Genomic DNA, 11,947 nt, shown 5'->3' with positions numbered 1-11,947 from the left:
TCTGGGCATCTTTGCTTAGACTGCTGCCCCCGCGACCCGGTTCCGGATAAGCGGAGGAAAATGGAATGGAAAAGTTCATCCCCGACATCAAACCTGTAATGCATTCGTACAAAAAAAATCATCCAGACATGGCCAGATAGACTCTGACCCTACAGGTGCTCAGCTACCTTCCACAGCCATGATTCAGCTCAGACGTCAAATAACAAAGTGTCCAAACAGCATAATAAAGTCTGAGTAAACAGCTGAAATGCTGATCTTATATTCAAGTCAACCCACATTTATGTCAGAGCCTGGATATTTGTTTGTAAATCTAAAAAAAAAAAAAAGTTATACACTTGGACAGATACATATGGGAGCCAGTTGAGGCTTGGCCGTTAATGATTGTAACCTATGTTTACTGAGAACAACTAGACAGCAGTTGGGCTATGTCTTAATGATTAGTCACCTCTGCTCATTAGAGGGGTAATGGAAGCTTAATGTTCTCTCTCATTTGCCAAAGTCTTCCTTTGTTTTTGATTTTGTTAACCACCTTAAATATTCAATAATTGGTGCTACTACGGCTACAAGATGGCAGAGATAACTATTTTATCGTCTTTCATCACTTAAGCATGTGCATTTAAGACATATTTCAGTGATGTTTGCGATGTAATATGCAGCTGTTTATGTGTTAAGAAATAAAAAAAAAAGACAAAGGATGTGAGAAGGAAAGAACTGGATGAACCTCACAACTGGGTCTCATGCACTGAAGCACTGATTTGATTTGAAAGAACTCTGTTCTGCTGGAGACAGCACTATGTTATTGAAGGAATTAGATAAGTCCATAAGTGTGAAATGAAATTTGCCTCGGTCAGAGAAGTGAAGCACAGAAAGAAAAAAGTGGAATTGAATTTTCTGTGGTATTTTCTTTAGACCTGCATCCCCTCAGGGAGTGTACAGGACTGCCTGCAGTGGCCCAGGGAAGAAGAGGCCAAGTGAAACCTTTCCCTGAGGTTTTGAACCTCTGCTATGAATGGCAGGAGCCAACACCTCTAACCAGGAGCAGATGTCTGGCTGGCTTGGCTTAGCCTGGTTCTTTCCCTGGCAGAGTAGGAAACTCTGGGACTGCTGCAGCCAGCATGCCCCACTCAAAACATTGGCTCTACTTTGCTCATTCTCCCTTTGGTGAACTGCTTCAAAATCCTTCTAGGAAAGGCACAGGAACAGAGCCAAACCCACATTAGCGTCTCAACGCAGCATTAGAGCAGGTGATTCTGTGATCCTAACCAAAATGTGACAGTTCCATAAATGTATGTTTATGATTGTTTCCATGATGGTGATGGAACAGGTCCCATACACCTGCTGATGGAACAGTCAGAGGTTTATTATTGTGACAACAAAGGTTTGAAGCGTGCCGCTGGATTGGTTCAGTGTTCAAAGGTTTGGACACACGATGCCCATTAGGTTGGAGGGACTGTTCGACTGTTTCATTCAAATATTGTTATTGTTAACTAAGCTATGACAGAGACTTGAAAGTGTACCACACTGCTTTGGCTTAGACATTTTCAGGGCTTTATGTGGATTGGTTTTTAAGGGCTGTCTAAATTGTGCAAACAATCAAACAATTGCTACAAGTGTTTCAGATGTATGACCTTTATTTTTTTTTTGAGAATTTCTAGATATGGTGTAAATTATTGATATTTATTTGTAGAACTGAAAAAGTATGGTTGTTTTTAGCATACAACAACAATTTAAAGAGCCTCAATTAGCGTTAAAGCACTAAAGCTGTTTTTCCAAACCCCAAACAAAAAAAAAAAAATGAATTGACCAAAAAATGATAATAAAAATTTAAATATCACTTGCATGAAAACCTCTGCCAACACATATGTGGAAATGTATTGCTATAATGTAGCTTTAAGTTCATGACTGACAGGATCAGGAAAACAGCAGGAGCACAAGAGTGATGAAAAGACAGTGTGAGACTTTTGGAAATATTTGACAAGGTGAAAAAATGGAAGAAGCCCCATTATTTTTCTCCATAAATATCTGACAGGAATATCCATCACAGTCCTGGGACAAGTCCCAGCTTTGTCATAATGGGTTGCTGCAGAAACGCAAATGGGACTTAAAAGTTAAGAGTTATGGGAGGAGAGCCTGTACAACTGGCCGAGGTTGGTGCCCCCCGTAGTGTTTGTTTTGCACCGGCCAGCATTTTGGAGAAGAAGTCAGATTTTTTTTTTTCCTTTCATTTTACATGAACTACACTGATGTTGCACCAGGTCAGTGAAACTGAAAATTTGTTCTTTGGCCTGTTAGTGCACTGAATGTAAAATATTTTTATTTATTAAATGAAGATGCATCTTAAAATATGAGTTGCAAACAAAATATACATTAAGAAAGATAATTTTACTATTTTACATGTTGATGTTTTGTATACAAATTATTTTCTGGGCTTAAACTCATTGGTCTTAATTATGAAATTATTACATTAATGAATGAAATGTTTTTCAATCATTCATTTGATTATATTTAATTAGGTTAATTAATCACACATTGTAATAAAAATAGCTTAAATAGTCGGTGTTGTCAATACACTACATAGCAGCATTCTGGAAAAAAAATTGTAACTTTTCCCAGCATCTGATTTTATAACACTATAATTACCTGTTGTAATGCAAGCGGGTAATTCTGTAAGTGTTTAATCTGGCACTGCTTGCTCAGCTGAAGACAGAACCTCCAGTTTAACTGAAGCATAAGTAATGTGTGTGGATATAGTTTGAGAGTGGAAGATGATTACTGTGATTATGGTGATTATTCCAGCAGTGAAAAGGAGTCTGGTTTACCGTGTGTTTGCTTTACTGCCCTGCTTAGGATCTGGTCTTCATAACCCTCATCCATCACATGGCCTGGGATCAAAGATACTGTTTTTTAGCTTGGAAATGAAGCAGATGTCCCTCAATACCCCAAAACAAATGGATTCTGACATCGCCGGTCTTTTAGGATTTCTGAACATGAATTACAAGGTGGAAAAATGCATTTGTTAAGAATCTAAAAATGGTCCTTGGTTGGATGAGTAATCAGTGATCTGCAGTGTGTTTGCAGCCTAAGCAGGTGTTTCGTGGGACGGGCTGCAGACATTGTTTTAAGTCCAAACTCTTTGATGGTTCAGGGGCGGTCAAACCCTGGTTTAGTCTCCTTATTGTCTCACTCTATCTGCCTGAAGGAGTCTTGTTTCTCTGCAATTACAGAGTAATCACTGCTCAATTACAGCCTGGGCAGAGGTGTGTGATGAGATGGCTAACAGGATAAGGGATAAGGGGCAAAAGCTTTACAATTGCCCTCTTTGAGGTTGACAGTGTTACTAATAACTAGTGTTAAAAAATGTCAGGTGTGGCTCTCACACCCCATTTCAAAAAGCTACTGTAATAGCTCTGCCTTAAAAAAGCAATATTGATGTCTGACACAATAATAGGTTATTAAATGTTAAAACAGAACACAGAGAAAATCAGAAGTGTTGGATCTGCTGGACTTCAGGCAGTTTTATAGCCTACAATATATTTTATTTTTGGAAGCTGTAAAACTTTCTCTTTACATCAAGTTTAACCTTTAATGTCCAACTAAAATTAAACGGCCTGTTTTTTATGCTACACCATATATAGGTCTGTTTAAAAAATAAAATAACTGTAACTGTACAGAGCTAGAAAAACAGAACCCAAAAGGAGATTTTTAAAAATATTTCTAGTTTCCTAATCTGTGAGTGCATGTACTTGTCATAATAAACAATTAGGCCTACCTTGTGGTATTAAAGCTGTCATAAGGTGTTATTAAACAGCTGCCTATGACATGGAGCAACATTAATATTCACTAGGAATTGTGTTTCTGGGCACCTGAAGTATATTTTAAATGCTTCTTCACAGTTGCCTTTTGCAGCTGGAAACGATAGTTAACCAGAGGAGCTGCAGACTGTAAAACCAAAAAAAAAAACTGAAAGATGAGATGTAGAGCCGAGATGAACAACATAGCTGGTGATAATTCTTTGTTGGTTCATCCTTTAGAGTGATGTCTTTCATTGCAAAGGGAGGTTGAGCAGCTGGTCCTGTGGTGTAGTCGCAACAACCTAGAGCTGAACACGCTCAAAGCAGCGGAGATGACAGTGGACTTCAGGAAGAGCTCAGTAACCAAACAGGACAGGAACAGACTCCAGCAGGCAGTCAGGACTGCAGAAAAGATCATTAGTGCAAGCCTGCCCTCCATGGAGGACCTGTACACCTCACGGGTCAAAAGGAGGGTGGAGAGGATCACTACAGACCCCTCATACCCTGGACACAATCTGTTTGAGCTCCTCCCCTCTGGACGGCGTTACAGGTCACTGTGCGCCAAGACAACCAGGCACAAGGACAGTTTGTTCCCCCGGGTGGTCACTCTGATTAACACTTACCCCACGACTGGACAATAACTCAGTGCAATACCTGTAAATATACATTGTACATATAGATCTGTTGAATCCAGACTTTGTGTGTGTGTGTGTGTGTGTGTGTGTGTGTGTGTGTGTACAGGTCTCTATAAGTACTTACTTACTCATGTTTTATCTCTTTTCCTAATGCACATACATTTTCTTGTTGATATGTACATACACATTGAGAGCCACTGTCCCAGAGTCAAATTCCTCATGTGTCCAACACACCTGGCCAATAAAGCTGATTCTGATTGATCCCTGTTAATATAGAGTTCTGATTAGTGCGGCTTTAAGATCGGTAAGTTTAAATAGCGTAGGCATCATTCTTTAACGCCACCGCTAGCAAAATCCTGTCAGTCTGTGATTTGTAAGCTGCAGTTATGCAACTTTGTTTACATTTTGTCTCTGCACCTCTGCCAGTTAACTTGTCAAACACGTACAGTACTCTGGACTGCATCCTTAAAAGCTATTTTTGTGCTTTACTTTCATGATAAAATGTTGCCCCTACTAACTTTTACGATCACTTAGACATCGCCTTTGAGTGCAAAGAGGGTGGTGATTTCCTAGTGATGTTGTAGGTTGGCAGTTTGAATGGCAGAATGGACTGCACCATGTAAACACCTGCAGGTACATGTCATTGCCTGAAACATCTCATAATTAAGAGATTTGTTTGCCTTAGACAGAGATGAATCTTTATTGAAATTCACAAGTTACTAAACAGCCTGTCAGTTTATATTTACCGGTTGATTAATAGTTTTGGCTCATGGTAATGGATGTTAAATTCCTTCCTCCTTTGGTTGTGGTTTGTAGGTAGCTCCACGGTGCAAACAAAAACAGGGGACATGGTGATGGTTCTCTCTGGTGAAAGAAATATGTCCACACACCTTGTTTCATTGTCATTACATGCCAAAAGCTGTACTTTCCTTTTTGCCAGACAGATGTGAAAAATGCTCACATCCCATACACATTTTCTTTGCACCGTGTTCCCTCTACAAGTGGTTTGAGTTACATGGGTCAAAGCCAGTGAAAGGTAGTTGATGTTATTTTGTCCACTTCTATGTCTTTGATTACTGCAGTCTGTTGCCCAGGTTGGAGCACACACACACAGGGCAGCACAGAGTGGATGTACCTTACATAAAGAGCCATTTATGTAAACATACCACTCATCTTACTCACTAACTCTGTCAACTTGCTCTGCATCTCTTTACACTGGGTACACAGAAGAGGGCCACACACAGGTCTGTTCACAGCAAATTCAGAGATTGTGGTAATAACTCTCTGACACACACACACACACACACACACTCTCACATACATATATTGGTCCCCCTCTACTAACAGAATTGAAAACAGGTGCCCACCACATATCTTGCATTCTTCCAAAATACAAAAGTGGTTTGACCTGAATGGTTCTGCTGGAGCAGAGCCACCCTGTATGAAAGAAGAGTCCATGTGGAGATGTGTGTGTGTGTAAACATGGAGGCGTTGGGTTTTGTGCAACACGCTGATAGAGCAGCACAGACTTGCACTATATTGGAACCACATTTCTCCCTCCTCACAACCCTAATATGCAGTGTCAAGTTAATGTCAGGATAAGTCACAGCTACCCTGCGAGCATAGCAAACCACCACGTTTAATAGCTTTCGGTAGAGTGACGGTAACCGTATACTACTGGTTTCACATTGACTGATATGGATGAATGATCAAACTGCATTGATAGCTGTTCTTAAACTTTCAACAGAATTCTTAAAAACCTGGAAATGGGCAGTGCCGGTGCTATGATGACCTTGCTTCAGTCAGTGTTTTTTTATTTTATTTTACAGCCACAGAGGATCTGGTTAGTAGAGGAACTGGTGCAATGAGAAACAGAAGGCAGAGAATTGCTAGACGAATCACTGGTAGAGAGAAAGATTGAAACCGTGATGGAGTAGCTGATGTTAAATACGGTGCACTTGGATATTTTAGCCATTTACTTCCAAATCTTTCATGGCTGGTCATGCTGTTTGTCTGTGACCACATGTGTGCACGTGGTGTGCTAAGTATACATGTTAAATTACTATTAGGTCCATCTGCTAAAGCCTTAAATACTGTCATCAACAATTGTTCCCATCATGTTAGGACACAGTTTGATGGATACACAGTCGGAAAATAGTCGCTTCCATCATGCTTTCTCCACTGAGTTCAAAATGCAAATTAATATGAGGGCGTGCGCGTGTGTGTGTGTGTGTGTGTGTGTGTGTGTGTGTGAGAGTGTTTGTTTCACTGCACACTAGCCAATGTAATGCGAGTTGTTACAGCTGACAGAGAAAATTATATGCATCTCTGCTCTTACATACTGGAACATGAGGTAATTTCATGCACATGTATTTTTTTGCCACATAATTATTGCTTTCAATCCACAAATTCTGAAATAATTATCAAAAGGTCAAGGTCATTGTCTCATAACATCTTAACTGGAGGTTTGTTGAGATCATGTTCATGAGCAGAGTGGACACCTCTAAGATGCATTATTAGGAGCTCTGGAAGCTTGACTGCAACATGTGCATCTTTAGATATGGAAAAACACATTGGATCCATAAACAGGAAAAAAAGACTCAGAATTAATTTATCTAAACAGCCTTCTGCCCTGTCTGCACATGTCTCTGGAGGATTCGGTTTTGATTTGGCTTTTAAAGCAAGCCAGAACTCAGCTCAAGACTTTCTGTATGCGTGTGTGTTCTGACCGACTTTGACTGGACTAAACATTCAAACTGACGTTTGCTGTGGCAGTAAGCTTCGTCTGGCAACAAGTCATTATATTTCTGTGTTGACTGAAACCAGAGGCAGAAAACAACGTTCTTTGCTGTGCTCCCTATTTTCTCTCACAAGATGTAAATGACGGGGATTATAGGAATCTTTTGGCATTTCTAAACAAAAAATTTGTTCAAGTCAAGAATTGTTCGTTCCTCATTTAAATTTGAATTTGAGGAGTGAAGTGTAAAAAGATTTCCTTTATTATATTCCATTTCTCTTGATATCCCTTTGTTTAAAAAAATGTTTCATAACTGTTGTAAAAAATGAAGTTGATTTAGTTTGAGCATTTGCACTTAACCACTTAACTGATGCTTTTGTCCAAAGCAATACACAAATGAGGTTCAGTTCATGCCACAGCAGAGAAGTAAAATGTATCACTGACAAAAAAAAGATGTTGCTTCAGATTTTGAGTTTCTACATTTTTGGCCAGCCTCCCTTTTTTTTGGTTATATTGTAAAATGTTAGTAGACTGATGTAACCGGGGTGGCCAATCCAGACTGTGGGGGTGGCCGGTGCCACCCCTGGCCACCCCCTGGATCCGCCTTTGTCTGTAACAATTTAAATGTGTTTTCCTCTTTTCAACCTGATTTTCATAACTTAGTTAAGGGAAGCTGCCTTTCAATCTGATGGGGTTTTGGATGGCCTTGCTTTTTTATTTTATTTTAGTGACAATAGCTGATAGAATTAAAGTTTTCATCTTTGAAGTTGTTTAAAGTAAAACAATTCACAATTTAAAGTTGCACAGGCTGTGAAATACAATTAAAACTAAAGCTACAGCAACATCAAAGATTTCTTGGGAAACTACAGATGAGTGTCTGATTGAGTGGGTGGTACAGTGTAAAAACTGGCAAACACTGTTTTTGTGAGTGCATACAGGCCCAGTGTACGTAGACCTGTGTGTATCCCAGTGTTTGAGGGGATATGCAGAGCTGCAGAAATGAGGCATAGCGCTGACTGAAGCTGCCAGCCTCTCTGCTTCACACAACTGGCTTTTCTATCAGATAGACAGCTTGACAATATCCAGACCCTGCTCTTTCCACTATACACAAAGTCATGGCAACACATATACACACACAAGCACATACACACGTGTATACACACAGCTTCCTGGGTTTGTTCTGCTTGTTTCTGGCTGGACTGTGTTGCAAGATAAAAGTGAAGTTTGTAGCTGAATGAGTCCAGTAAAGTCTGGTCTCTTCAGCCCTTTTCAAACATGGGATATGCAATATCACTGGCTTCATTACTCTGTTGAAATAATGGCTTTCTGTCAGTCACTTTTACAGTAATGTTCCTCATGGCTTCATTCAGACATACCCATGACATCAAGAGCTACAGCCATGTGCAAGATCATGGTATTCTTGTGTGTGCGTGTTCTTTCAGCCTTCTGCCGTGCAAAAAGTGATACATAAGTGTTACTATGTCCAACCTAGAAAGATCGCTATCACGACTTTTAAGGAGAAGTGTCCAAGATGCACGAAGCTAACACATTTAGATGCTGTCAGATTAATGGGAAGGAGTGCACGTCTCAAAGGGGCTTCAGACAGGCCTTCAGTGTGTCTGGTATAGTTGAGAATTTTGAGGCCCACTGTGAAATCATATCACAACATAAGAACGTATCATTTAAAAAGCCTACAAAATGAATGAATGAGTAATGAACATTAAGATTATTCAGTGTCACTGGGATGTGCATCATTTATCACTGGCCTGATCCCTAACAGAAGTAAAGGCAGTTTTACTTTGGCTTGATTTTTTTTTTTCTGTTTGTGAAACAGTAGATCATCTGTATTGTTGACATTTGGTAGCGTGATTGTCCCATAACAGCTGCTTCTATCCACAGTTCATCTCCATATTTCATTGAATCCTTACACTGTGACACACACATACAGTATGTGTGTTGTGCATGCACGCACACACACACACACACACACGCACACACACAGAGATCCTCACAGTGTCTTGGTAATGTCATTACTTTCGTCTGACCTAGATCACAGATTCGTAGCTCCAGGGCTTTTTCTCTGCTGCCTGTAGAGGAGTTCTTTCATGTTTGGCCTTAGTGATCTGCAGATTTCCTGACACCAGGAGGGAAGGATCTACTGGGTATCTTTTTCTCTTTGGAAAAAAGCACAAGATGCCCCTTTTTGTCAGGCAATAAACGAGCTATGCTATGCTGTGCTGGCTTGTAATGCTATACTTTCTCCTCAGGGTAGTAGCTGCTCTAAGTGTGTGCAACAGAAACAATTAAATGGATAGACTATTCCCAGAGAATTTTACTATTGTTTGTCTTGTTTACTCAGGATAAGGCAAACTCCTCCTAACAATACAGTAGTTGAATTCAGCAATAAAATGATCTACTACTGGGGCTGCAACTGATTACTTTCCTTATTGATTTATGTGCAGGCTATTTTTTAGATTAATTTGATGAAAATGTTTGGTCTGTGAAATGTCAAAATGAGTGAAAACATACAAAAACTATTTTTAATGTATTTGCAGCCATTTATTTAATTAAAATTAACAAATAAATGAGACACGTTACTGTGAGAGCTTTGTTCTAGCTTTTGAAACCATTTAGACCCCCCACAAATTCAAGAAATCAGTGCCAGGTATTAAACTTTCACCACTGTAGAACAATTATTTAGCTACAGTTGACCTCCTTCATTTAACACACCTTTACTGTAATCTGTAGATGCACAAGAAAGTAGGTTTGTCTGTGGCTGGTTAAGTAGACTCAAAAGTAAAGTTCCCCAGAGATCACACTGACACATAAACATGTAGACATTTATTTGATCATGCATGTTTACATGCTGGGGCAGCACAATGGTGCAGTGGTTAGCACTGTCACCTCACAGCAAGAAGGTTCAAACCCTGGGGCCATTCTGGGTGGGGTTTGAAGGTCCCTCCTCATGCCTGCCTTGGTTTCCTCTAGGTACTCCAGCTTCCTCTCACACGAAATACTTGCAGGTTAGACTAATTGGTGACTACATTTTCTGTAGGTGTGAATGTAAATGCCCAGTTTTGGCTGGGATTGGTTCCAGCCCCACTGCGACCCTACAGGATAAGAGGTGGATAGATGGATGTTTGCATGCCTGCTTAGACTTGCTGGCAGAGAAACAGTATTTTAAGCAACTTGATGCATCTCTGATGCCTTTATGATGTGTGTGTGCAGGGCTGCTCGCTGTGTCTTGGAGCAAGGCTGGTTGCCTTCTGCTCAGATCTCAGGTGAGGAAAGGCCTGGAATCACTCATCCTGACAGCCACATCTGGCGCTACTTTCTCTGTCCTGTTGCCCTCAACTCTCACTCTGCAAACGGACACCACTCTGATTTAACCGCAGAGGGAAGGAGTTATGATAATAGCAGTTATGATAATAATGTTATTTGTGGTTATTAATGAGATGGAGAACAGACAGTTTACTCAAGAGACATACACTCCCAAAGATAGCTGTGTGCAATAAAACCATTGTTACTGCTAGCATTTTTTTTTTCAGGCTTTGTCTTGCTATTGCTGGCAAGTGAATTAATGCCAGGTGGAACAAGCACTCTTTCTGCTCTTTCTATTTGCTCTGTGGATTGTACATAACCACTGCCCTATTGAAAATAAAGGCTTACAGTAAATGCTGAATAAAAAAAACACACATTTGAGCTCAAGCATGACCTAAAAAGCATTGTTCAGTGTTCAGATGTGTTCTGACTCTGATTTAATGCCACACATTTGTATTCCCACATTTATTTATTAAATATTAGAATATTAGAGAACCTCACACCTTTTAATAGTTTGACATCTCAAAAAGAGTATTCTCAAGTACACCCAGGTTTACTCTAACCTTGTTGTCATTTCACACTGGACAGAACTATCAGTTGGTGAGCTCAGTTGTAACCTCTAGCTGGTCTTCATCTGTATCCTGTTGAACCTAGGAAGTAAGGGTTGGAGTTCAGGGTAACATTTACCTTAATAGAATGACTCCAAACAGATTAAATTTCAAAACAAGAGCCAGAGGTTTCCAAGAGCAGCCTGTAGCATTAATGTATAAACAAACACTTCTGGCACTGTCACCATATGCCAGCGTCCGTGACAGGCCCTGATCCTTTACTGCACAGTGAAAGGGATGTGCATTGACAGAGTCAGCAGACAACACAAGTGAGCAGTCAGCTGCAGAACAGAACGACCCTGTCCTCGTCACTTTGAAGAGCACATCACCACAGGAGTCCATGATGGGAAAATCAGTCTGCCTGGATTCCCACTGAATGTAGCTGAAGACAAGACTGTCATGTGCACTCGCAAGCACAAAAGAGTACCTGTTGATTGCGCAATAAACCCCAGAGGCAGCTCGCAGTTTATCCATAATGCACTACATGCAAATTTTCCATACTCACTAATGCTGACAAATTAAATTTTTGATAACTTTATATGTTAGAATTCCCTGAGGTTGAAGAATTTATTGGAAAGAGTTTGTCTGTTTAAATGGACAAAGCTAGTGTTTTACCAATTATCTTTTTTATTTCATGATCTTTCCTTAGTCTTTCTCAGCACTGAGAACTTGTAAAGTACCTTATAGTATACCCAGTACTGTCATTTAGCTTTTACCCAGACTTGAAACTTGACTGAATGACTAAGCTGTTTTTGTTTCAACAGTGACTTATATATTTTTTAAGATATTCATTAAAATATACAGTAACACTTATTGTACCAAGAGCTCTTGAGTTCCAGATATGGCAGGGCAGTG

General features: G+C 40.0%; 1 protein-coding gene across 1 annotated transcript in view; it reads left to right on the top strand.

Moving 5' to 3' along the window:
* hpse2 (heparanase 2) overlaps nucleotides 1–11,947 on the top strand; it is a 47,264-nt gene that overhangs the window by 12,787 nt on the left and 22,530 nt on the right. The gene's annotated exons all lie outside the window — the stretch shown is intronic.

This window comes from Monopterus albus, unplaced genomic scaffold (genome assembly GCF_001952655.1).
Source record: "Monopterus albus unplaced genomic scaffold, M_albus_1.0 scaffold52.1, whole genome shotgun sequence".
Lineage (NCBI taxonomy): Eukaryota > Metazoa > Chordata > Actinopteri > Synbranchiformes > Synbranchidae > Monopterus > Monopterus albus.
The sequence above is the reverse complement of the archived record's forward strand: the minus strand, read 5'-3'. Positions and strand labels throughout refer to the sequence as shown.